Source organism: Chrysemys picta, chromosome 1, assembly GCF_011386835.1.
Source record: "Chrysemys picta bellii isolate R12L10 chromosome 1, ASM1138683v2, whole genome shotgun sequence".
NCBI classification, from domain to species: Eukaryota; Metazoa; Chordata; order Testudines; family Emydidae; genus Chrysemys; species Chrysemys picta.
The window spans coordinates 16,975,198-16,987,189 of record NC_088791.1 but is presented as its reverse complement, the minus strand read 5'-3'; positions in this window follow the sequence as shown (position 1 = coordinate 16,987,189).

Sequence of the window (11,992 nt, the reverse complement as noted above, 5' to 3'; positions counted from 1 at the left end):
TGTGAGTGCATGACCCAGGAGCGTGTCAGGGTGTGAGTGCGTGTGACAGGAGCGTGTCAGGGTGTGAGTGCATGTGACAGGAGTGCATCAGGGTGTGAGTGCGTGTGCCATTCAACAGCAAACTTACAACAGCTAGAATTCAGAGACGTAGCTGTGTTAGTCTGTATCAGCAAAAAGAACGAGGAGTACTTGTGGCACCATAGTAGCAAAAGTAGCTCACCCACCTCACTACTTAGATCCACCCCATCATGGTAGATACTTTTCAAAACCAGTAATAATGGTTGCAGTAATTGTAAGACAACATTCAAGGATCGCTCAAAGGAAAACCAGTGGGTTTTCCCAGGTTGGACTAATTTGGATTTCAGTCCCAAAACATCAATTTTTTCAGACTCTTGTTGAAAAAAAGAGTATAATGAAGACATTCAATTGATGGCTTTTTAAAATGTCTGTTGAAGATTCTGCGGCTCATACTAATGCTAGTTGAGTAGATCACAGAATCATAAAACTGGAAGGGACCTTTAGAGGTCTTCTAGTCCAGTCTCCTGCGCTCATAGTAGGACTAAGTATTATCTAGACCAGTGTTTCTCAAACTGGGGTCTGCGGACCCCTGGGGGTCTGTGAGGATACTCTAGGGGGTCCACAGACCCCACTGATCAACCCCTCCCTCACACAACTCCTCCCCCTCCCTCCTGGTTCCCTGGCGTGCAGGAGGCGCTGGGAGGGAGGGAGGGAGGGGGAGGAGCGAGGACAGGGTGCACTTGGGGGTGGTGGTGGAAAAAGGCTAGGAAGAGGAGGGGCGGCAGTGGAGCGGGGGTGGGAAGAGGTGGGGTGGGGCTGGGCTGTTGGGGGAAGGATTGGGAGTGAGGCCTGGGGCTGAGCACTTGGGGCTTGAGTGGAAGTTGGGGGTCTGTGAAAATTTTTTATATCAAAATGAGGGTTCCCGGGTTCCTAAAATTTGAGAATCGCTGATCTAGACCATTCCTGGTAGGTGTTTGTCTAACCTGCTCTTAAAAACCTTCAATGACAGAGATTCCACAACCCTTCCTAGGCAATTTATTCCAGTGTTTAACTACCCTGACAGGAAGTTTTTTTCTGATGTCCAATCTAAACCTCCCTTGCTGCAATTTAAGCTCATTGCTTCTTCTTCTATCCTCAGAGGATAAGGAGAATAATTTTTCTGCCTCCTCCTTGTAACAACTTTTTATGTACTTGAAAACTGTTATCATGTCCCTCCTTAGTCATCTTTTCTCCAGACTAAACAAACCCAATTATTTCAATCTTTCCTCATAGCTCATATTTTTTTAGACCTTCAATAATTTTTGTTGCTCTCCTCTGGACTTTCTCCAATATGTCCACATCTTTCCTGAAATGTGGTGCCCAGAACTGGACACAATATTCCAGTTGAGGCCTAAACATCACAGAGTAGAGTGGAAGAATTACTTCTCGTGCTTACACTCTTGCTAATACATCCCAGAATTATGTTTGCTTTTTTTACAACAGTGTTACACTATTGACTCATATTTTGCTTGTGATCCACTGTGATCCCTATATCCCTTTCCGCAGTACTCCTTCCTAGGCAATCATTTCCCATATTGTATGCATGCAAATGATTATTCCTTTCTAAATGCAGTACTTTGCATTATCTTTATTGAATTTCACCCTATTTACTTCAGACCATTTCTCCAGTTTGTCAAGATCATTTTGAATTTTAATCCTATTCTCCAAAGCACCTGCAACCCTTTCCAGCTTCGTATCATCTGCAAACTTCAGAAGTGTTCTCTCTATGCCATTAGCTAAATCATTGATGAAGATATTGAACAGAACCAGAAACAGGACTGGTCCCTGCGGAACCCACTCGATATGTCCTTCCAGCTTGACTATGAACCTCTGATAACTACTCTCTAGGAATGGTTTTCCAACCAGTTATGCACCCATCTTATAGTAGCTCCATCTAGGTTGTATTTCCCTACTTTGTGTGAGAAAAGGTCATGTGGGACAATATCAAAAGCCTCACTAAAGTTAAGATATACCACATCTACTGCTTCCCTTCTGTCCACAAGGCTTGTTACCCTGTCACAGAAAGCCATTAGATAGGTTTGACATGATTTGTTCTTGACAAATCTGTGCTACTGTTACTTATCACCTTATTATCTTCTAGGTGTCTGCAAATTGATTGATTAATTATTTCCTCCATTATCTTTCCGGGCACTGAAGTTAAAATGGCCTCTGCAGTGTGTATAGGAGAGATTAGGGTTCTCTGAGTAAAACTTGTACTCCACCATATCTTCCAGAGAAGTTTGCAGCTCCATCAAATGCACAAGCAGCCATCTGTTTGGGGTCCAATTTACAAGCATTTAACTCTTCTAAGATGTGAGTTGTCACAGATGCAGCTAGGGTGACCAGATGTCCCGATTTTATAGGGACAGTCCCGATTTTTGGGGCTTTTTCTTATATAGGCGCCTATTACCCCTCACCCCCGTCCCGATTTTTCTCATTTGCTGTCTGGTCACCCTAGATGCAGCCAATGTGTCTTCTATAATCTGAACATCTAGAAATGCATGTACTGGCCTATCACTGACATGAAGATAATGTATATAATGACTTAATACTTGATGCCCATTTGCATTCATGCATTCATCAACCATGTATGCAGATTTTTTGAATGTGGTGAGACAATTCACTTTTTCAACTGCTGTGTAAAAAAAATATTGGGACATGAGTGAGGTGTTTGAGATTTACATCCTTCAGATGAATCGACAAGGGTTCTAATTTGCCAATTTCACTTCAGCATATCTTTGACTTGTGCTGGAGGATCTTGCAGTCAATGAGACCTTTACAAACTCCCTCGTGTTTTTTTAAAATCTCGGTTAGTGAAGTGATTGGACCTGTGACAGCAGAATGGAGAGATTATTTTATGCACACTCACCTCTGCTGTCACACTCTTGGGCACTATTCCACCCTTATCACAATCAACCACATCCAGGCACGCTCACCATCAGATACACTAATTCACCCCCTGCACACTCACACATACTTATACTCAGACACACTAGTGCACCCCCTGGAACACTCACACACTCATCCTCAAACATACTGATGCATCTCCTGGCATAATCACATGCACTCACATTCACACACACTGACACACCCCCTGGCACACACACATGCAGATACACTAACCCCCCTCCACCGCCCTGGCACAATAACATGCATTCACAGTCAGACACACTAACACATCCCCTGACAAGAAACTATTTGGGTCATTAAACAATGCCATCCAGGCATCTTCTGCAACAACAGTAGATCTTAGTTCAACAATAGAAGCTACACTTGGATCAATCAGAGAGATATCCATTGAAAATATACTGGAAGAAGCAAAGATTGTATTTCAGAAGTTGACTAATGAAGGCACTAATATTGAATCCTTAAGTGAAGAGAACAAGAAGTGTTTGTTAAGCCAGCTGAAAAGTACACGGACTTGATTCTTACAAATGTACAACAGTGACTTCTGGATTCTACTCAACTCTACGTAGCTTTTACAGAGGTCTGTCTTATAAAACATCCACAGTTGAGTGGAGTGAGGCACTACCAACAGTGGGGTTGCCATGTGATCAGGACAGAATAGAGAATTTGAACAATGCGTGGAATGTCATACCATGAATGAATGAAGATTTGACTTCAACTTCTTCATCATCATCACTAGTGGTTCAACCCGATCTTGATGCTATGTTTCCTGGGATGAAAGAAGTAGGAATTCATCTCTTGCTACTCCCAGTCACAATAGCTACAGTTGAGCGTTCTTTTCCATCACTGAATAGAATTTTGTGCTCTAAAAAAAATTGCCTCCTGCCCAATCATGTGAATGAACTAATGAGTATATCAGTTGAAGGACTAGAAGTATACAATCATAGGACTGGAAGGAACCTCGAGTGGTCATCTAGTCCAGTCCCCTGCACCCAAGGCAAAACTATGTAATAACTAGACCATTCCTGACAGATGTTTGTCTAACTTGTTATTAAAAACCTCCAATGACAGAGATTCCACAACCTCCATAGGCAATTTGTTCCAGTGCTTAACTACCCTGACAGGAAGTTTTTCCTAATGTCCAACCTAAACCTCCCTTGCTGCAATTTAAGCCCATTGCTTCTTGTCCTATCCTCAGAGGTTATAAAGAACAATTTTTCTCCCTCCTCCTTGTAACAACCTTTTATGTACTTGAAAACTGTTATCATGTCCCCTCTCAGTCTTCTCTTTTCCAAACTAAACACACCCAATTTTTTCAATCTTCCCTCATAAGTCATGTTTTCTAGACCTTTAAAAAAATTGTTGCTTTTCTCTGGACTTTCTCCAATTTGTCCATATCTTTCCTGAAATGTGATGCCCAGAACTGGACATGATACTCCAGTTGAGGCCTAATCAGCGCGGAGTAGAGTGGAAGAATGACTTCTCGTGTCTTGCTTACAACATTCCTGCTAATATATCCCAGAATGATGTTCGCTTTTTTTGCAACAGTGTTACATTGTTGACTCATATTTAGCTTATGGTCCACTATGACCCTAGGATCCCTTTCCGCAGTACTCCTTAGACAGCCATTTCCCATTTTGTATGTGTACAACTGATTGTTCCTTCCTACGTGGAGTACTTTGCATTTGTCCTTATTAAATTTCATCCTATTTACTTCAGACCATTTCTCCAGTTTGTCCATATCATTTTGAATTTTAATACTATCCTCCAAAGCACTTGCAACCCCTCCCAGGTTGGTATCATCCGCAAACTTTATAAGTGTACTCTCTATACCATTATCTAAATCATTGATGAAGATATTGAATAGAACCAGACCCAGAACTGATCCCTGCAGGACCCCACTCATTACGCCCTTCCAGCATATCGGACACATGAGAAGCTACCAAAGATGAACACACTGCATTTGAGAAGTTCATTAATAGAATTGTGCAAAATTACAACAAGAAACCAAGAAGGATGTAGTTGTAGTGCTTCACAGAAGGCTTGAGTAGCCAACTTTGATTTGCGTGATGTTTTTAAAACATGATTTAAATCTAATAATGAAACATTTTTTAGTTTTTACTGTGGTGCCATAGCCCACCTTCGCCCTCACAGTCTCACCCCTCAGCCCTCACCTCCCTGTAAATTTGAACCACACCACCCCTGCATTCAATTTCTGGGAAAATACTGACCCTCACCTCTCCCTGGGAAGAGACCAGGGATCGACCCCACTAAGCTAATGCATTCTTTCAACCATAGGCGCCGATTCCGTGGGTCCTCCAGGGCTGGAGCACCCATGGGGAAAAATTAGCTGGTGCTCCACACCCACCGGCAGCCAAGCTCCCCTCTCCTCGCCTCCTTCTCCCCACCCCGAGTGTGCTGCGTCCCCTCTCCTCCCCCTCCCTCCCAGCGCTTCCCACCCCCCTGCTGCCTAACAGCAGTTTGGCAGCACTTAGGACTTTCCGGGAGGGTGAGGGAGGAGCAGGGATGCAGCGCGCTCAGGGAAGGAGGCGGAGAAGAGGCAGGGCAGGGGCGGGGACTTGGGAGAAGGGGGTGGAATGGAGGCTGGAAGGGGGCGTGGCTGGGGTGGGAAAAGGCAGGGTGGGACAGGGACTTTGGGGAAGGGGTGGGGCAAGGGCGGTGCAGGGGCGGGGCCGGGGAGGTCAAGCACCCACCAGGCAGAGGGGAAGTCGGCGCCTATGATTTCAACTAACTAATCTGCTCTCTGCCTTCCTTCCCATCTCTTATTTTAGGGCAGTGGTTCACAAACCCATTTGGGTTCCCGAAATGTTACAGGGGGTTCCTGGGCAAAAATTTCCTAATGGTGGACAGAGGTGTCCTTAGGGATCCTGGGCAGCACGGGGCCAGCAGCCCGACGCCCTGCGGACTTCCTAGAGCTAAGCAGATCAAAGCAAGCATATCTATCACACTGAGGAGATTTAAACTTCAACACTCCTTATAAGAAATGGAAAGAGAGGTGGAAATATTTTGCTGTTTTTAAAATTAAATAGGTAGCTAGGATTATTTTTAAAATTATTATGAAGAACAAGTTTAAGCTTTGTTGTAACGTGTGTTCTTTGCCCGGACTGCTCAAGACCTAAATGCTTGTGTAGGAGGAACTCTTTGAGTTGGCTTCTTAAATACCTTCATGCTGTTTCACATCTGATACTCCTTGATGAAACATAGAAGCCTTGTCTTATAACAGGCTTAATCAAAGTGATACAAGCTACGAAAGTGAGATCTTGGAAGAGTATTGCCGTTTTCATAATGTCATAAAATTACTGTAATGATAAATAATAATAATAGTGTGTAATAAGCATGTCATAAAAACAAATTTTATATTTCCAAGATCACTGCTTTTATAATTTATGCTCAGGTAAGGGAGAAAATTCCTGGAAATATTCATTTTTAGGAGGGGGTTCGCGAGACTTGACATTTTAGTGAAAGGGGTTCGCGGGTTGTTAAAGTTTGGGAACCACTGCTTTAGGGTAACTTATACCTTGATCCTGCAGTGAGGATCCATGTGGGCACAGGGGTTTCTTTAACTCTACTCCTGGTGCAATCTTTTTTTTGTCTGTATTGTTACAGACATACTTCCTGACTGGTATTTTGAAATAAATTATCAATATAATTGAAATTGGCATGATTATTTTGTTTTTATTTTGACAAATAAAATTTTGCAGAATTTTAAAATATTGTGTGTAGAATTTTTAATTTTTTTGTGAAGAATTCTCCCAGGCGTAAACGGTTACTACATCATTAAGGTATGGAACATTTGACGGATCCTGTAGCGGCAACTGCAGCTGGCCTCAGAAACTGAACTCCAAAATGAGTTGTGCCCAATACACCTTGTAAATAAGGATCCACTCACTATGTTAGCTTGATTCATTTTTGTGATTTTATTTTCTTGTTGTCTTCATCCAGTTGAAGTTTCATAAATGAAAAAGGGATGATTGGCTTATATGGAGTTGCAGATGTAACATTGTTCATAGATAGTTTCAGAGTGTCCCCACCCATATTATGCCTGATTCTGCAAGCTGTTTTGCACAGGCATAGGGCTCCCATCATGTGGGCAGGTTCTGGGATCAGGGCCTGAGCTAGTCAATTTCTCCTAACTGTGTGGGTCTTTCACACAGCAGCAGGGGGGAGAAAACATAGGAAACTGCAATTGTAAAATGTAGCACCCACAACGTACTGGCTGCTGGACAAACAAAAAAGAAAGCGTGGATCGTACCTTCCCCAAAGATCTCCCAATGTAAAAAAAGGGCAAACAAATAGACAAAGCAAAGAGAAAGAGGTATAACAAACACGGAAAGTGAGCAAGGTGACTATGCCTTAGTAAAACAGTTTTGACTAGATTTGAAGCTAATGGTGTCTCTTTTAAAGAATATTCTTGTTTTGAAAATCCATCTAAGATGAAGAACTCTTCCTGCAATGGGTAAGATCAGGAATTCATACTCCACTCCTCCCGACAATTTCAGGACAATACCAGTTTCCCCAGGACAGTCTCGCATGCACAATCCTGATTTCACTTTTGTGATATCAAGAAACATTAACACATTTCAATGCTGTGTTATGCCACTAAAATTTCATGATGCCTGACTTTGTCTCAGAAATCTCAACCCCTAAAATCCCAAGGTGCTTTACAAACTATGGTCCCAATCCTGCAGTCTCCAACACCGCCTGTTAGCTGCCAGTAACCTGGATCCCTCTCAGTCAGGCTTTGGGCTAGGGCACATTAAAAAGACAGCACTCATTGCTCTGGTGGATAGCCACAAACATCGGAGTACATCCATGCTCAGCCTGCTGAACCTCTTTCCCCTAAACTGGCTCAGGTCCTTCTGCTCAGACTGAACCCAGAAGGTTGCTCCTATACCTCCAAAGCCGTCACTTGATGATCCCTCAAACTCAGTCCCCTCCCCTGTAATATTCATGCCTATAAAGAGAACTGAAAATGACAGTGGTATACAGATGACATCCACAGCCTCATCACCTTTACATCATATGTAACAGCACCTTTTCCCAGCTTTCTCAATATCTGTCAGAAATCTGCACCTGGATGAAGAGCAGTTGGTTAGAGCTGACCCGAGCTGCAAGATTCAAGTGATGCTGATAGATATAATCATAATAATTAGTTCTTATATCAGGGCTTTGAAGAACACTCTTCCTCCATAATAATCTCATCCATCAAAGATATCTATAATTTGAAGTTCAGTGGAGTAGAAGTGAGCGCTGGGGTCTAATGAAAAGCCTGGAATCTCCTATTTCCAATGGGATAAACCTCTCATTCAAGTTCAGCCGTGCCATGATGCAGGCATAACATTTTTATGTACAGAAACGTAACTGGCTAATGACTGAATTTTGCCTATCCTATGATATTTACTTGGGTGATATTTCATATCTGGGGGAGAAGGAAGAAACATTTCTATAGCAGGTTTCTGTGACACTGCACCTCTTATTCTTCGAAGTGATATTATGATATGATTATGACATAATTATAATGTATTTTATGCAAGATAAGTCATGTGAGGTGTCATTGGAAAAGTTATGATTTGCTTAATATGATTATACTATTTGTATGCATGTATCATTTGTGTATCTGAAGTTATGAATATTGACTATGTATCTATTTCACATGTAGTTACACCTGGGTAATGCCCCATAGGCAAGATGCTTTCAGTCGAGATAGTGGGTGGGGAAGGGCCTATTCAGGGCAATGGGCCATGAGGAGAAAACAATAGGCCTTAAGAGAAGCTTATCTCCCACCTGGGGAGCCTTCCTGAGAATGCTACACACAGCCTCTGAGTAATGGCTGCTATGACACGTACAAGGACATGTGATCAGACCACATGATGCTGGACTCCATCTTGGGATGCCAGACGACTCCTGGAAACACCTGAGGGACAAAGACTGAACTGGGGGAAGTGCTGGGCCCAGGCTAAAGGGATTTCTAGCCTGTGAATTAAACACCTGGGGATTCCAAGCTGTAAAGCAAGTGCAGCCCCTTAAGAATCTGCAGCCTGCTTGTATCATCTCTTAGGGTGAGAATCTGCTATTCACATCCAATCTATTTAGTATATTAAGCTTAGTTTGCATTTTTAGTTTATTTGCTAGGTACGCTGCTTTGATCTGTTTGCTATAACTTAAAATCTATCTTTTGTAGTTAATAAACTGGTTTTTGCTTTATCTAAACCAGTGAGTTGGAGTGAAATGTGTGGGAATCATAACTCAGGGGCAAAGACTGTTGCATATTCCTCTCCACATTGAGGGAGGGGGTGAATTTTATGAGCTTACACTGTACAGTTCCCTGTACAGCGCAAGATGATATAATTTTGGGTTCATATTCCAGTGGGGGGGGGTGAGTCTGGAAAGGTGTCTGCTGCATGTATTTGAATGGCTTGGGTGAAGCTGCTCTCTCAGATAGCTCAGTTTGGGTGTGTGGCATCACCTGCTGACGTGTTGGATGATAACAGGGCCTGGGTAAGATTGGCTGGGCTCCCAAGCAGTGTGAGCAGGGCCAACACAACTGAGTGGGTACAGGGGCCCAGCGGTTCCCACAGCTCCCCATGAAAAATCTGTTTCCATATGCTCATTAGAAACTTGTTACAGTTTGACAGCTAAATTATCTAACATTCCATCTGCACTGAGCATGCTCCATCCGCTCATAGCACCTTTATGTGATTGGACTGCACATGTCTGATCTGCACAGAGTGAATGAGCATGCTCCATCCCAGGGCTGCAGGGGCTGAGCAGGACTTTCCCTGGAATCGCTCCACCTGGCTGCTAGGAGGGCACCATAAATGTCTCTCCTGTGCCCTCGAGGTTCCCCTGCTGGCAGCCAGGCAGTGAGGAGGAAAAAGAAGAAGCAACGTGACTGGAATGCAGAGGGTGAGAAATGATGATGGGGACATAGGAAGAGGAATTGTAGAAGCCAGAGGGTGGGAGGAAGCTGAAGTAGGAGGACAGAGGCCCAGGGTCCAGTGCGGGAGAGAGGAAGGAGCTGGGTAGATGAGGAGTTGGATGGGAGCAGAGTGATAGGGAGCAGAAGTCAGGGTGGGAGAGGGTTGATAGAGCAGAAGGGGCACAAAAATAAGGGTGCAGGGGACAATAAGCACTACAGCACAATTATATACAAAATCTGGAATTGAACCAGGAGTCCTCTACATTCCTCTGTTAACAGCAAATAGCTGAGAAATCCACTGGCAAAGTGTGTGTCTCATCCCCCTTCCACTCTCTGGTCCCCCTAGAGGATAACAGCCTACTACTGCTACTATATCAGAGGTGAAAGTAAGCCGGTACGCCCCAGTGCGGCATACTGGCAAGAGCTGGTGCGCCATACCGGGGTGGCCCAGCTTCCCCAGGGGTCAATTTAAAGGGCCTGGGGCTCCCAGCAGGGGCTGGAGCCCCAGGCCCTTTAAATTGCCACCAGAATCCCACTGCTGGAACCCTGGGGTAGAGCTGCCCACTGCCACTACTCCAGGGCTCCGGCGGCTATTTAAAGGGCTGGGGCGGTACAAGCAGGGGAGCCCCGGGCCCTTTAAATAGTTCCCGGAGCCCTGGGATAGCGGGGAGCTCCAGGGGCTATTTAAAGGGCTGGGGCTCCAGCTGCCTCTGCCACCCCGGTCCTTTAAATAGCTGCTGGAGCCCCGCCACTTCCCCAGGGCTCCGGCAGCTATTTAAAGGGCTGGGGTGGTAGAAGCAGGAGAGCCCCGGGCCCTTTAAATAGCCCCCGGAGCCCAGGGGTAGCAGGGGGCTCCAGGGGCTATTTAAAGGACTGGGGTGGTAGAAGCAGGGGAGCCCCGAGCCCTTTAAATAGTCCCCGGAGCCCCGGGCTGCTGCTGCTACCCCGGTGGGGGAGGGGGGAAGAGGAGGAGGAGGAGGCACTTACCTTACAGGGTGGGCTGGGGCTGGCTCTGACCCTCTCAGCCCCACCCCTTCCGCCCTAGGCCCTGCCCCTTCCGGGGTCCAGAGCTGGCCCCAGCGTACCGGTAAGTCACTGGACTTACTTTCACCCCTGTACTATTTATTCATAAATTTTAAGGCCAGCTGGGACCATTAGAATGGAGCATCTAGTCTGACCTCCTGTATAACCAGACCACAGAATTTCACCCAGTTACCCCTGGATAGATCCCAATAATTTGTTTGACTAAAGCCTATCTTCTAGAAAGCAATCCACTTCCCTTGGTAGTTTGTTCCAATGCTTAGTCAGTCACCCTCACTGTTAAAAAACTGTGACTTATTTACTCTACTAGTTCCACGGTAGATATCTGTGCTGTGTATCTAAAGCCGTGCTGACGACCCAAGTCTGGGGTCACTATGTACTCAAAGACTGTTATCATGTCCTCCATCAGTCTTCTCTTCTCCAGACTAAACAAACCCATGTTTTTCAATCTTTCCTCATAAGACATGTTTTCTAGACCTTTAATCATTTATGTTGCTCAGCTCTAGACTTTCTCTAGTTTGTCCACATCTTTACCAAAGTGTGGTGCCCAGAAGTGGACACAATACTCCAGCTGAGACCTTATCAATGCTGAATAGAGTGGAAGAATTACTTCTCGTGTCTTGCTTCCAACTCTCTTGCTAATACATCCTAGAACGATGTTTGCATTTTTTGCAATAGTATAACATTGTTGACTCATTTAGTTTGGGATCCCACAGATCCTTTTCTGCAGTATTCCTTCCTAGCCAGTCATTTCCCATTTTGTATTTGTGCAAATCATTATTCCTTCCTAAATGCAGAACTTTGCATTTGTCCTTATTGAATTTCAACCATTTCTCCAGTTTGTCAAGATCATTTTGAATTCTAATCCTGTCCTCTGAAGCGCTTGCAATCCCTCCCAGCGTGGTATCATCTGCAAACTTGATAAGTGTATTATCTATGCTATTATCCAAATAATTTATGAAGATACTGAATAGAACCAGACCCAGGACAGATCCCTGTAGGACTCCACTCGATATGCCCTTCCATTTGATTGTGAACCACTGATAA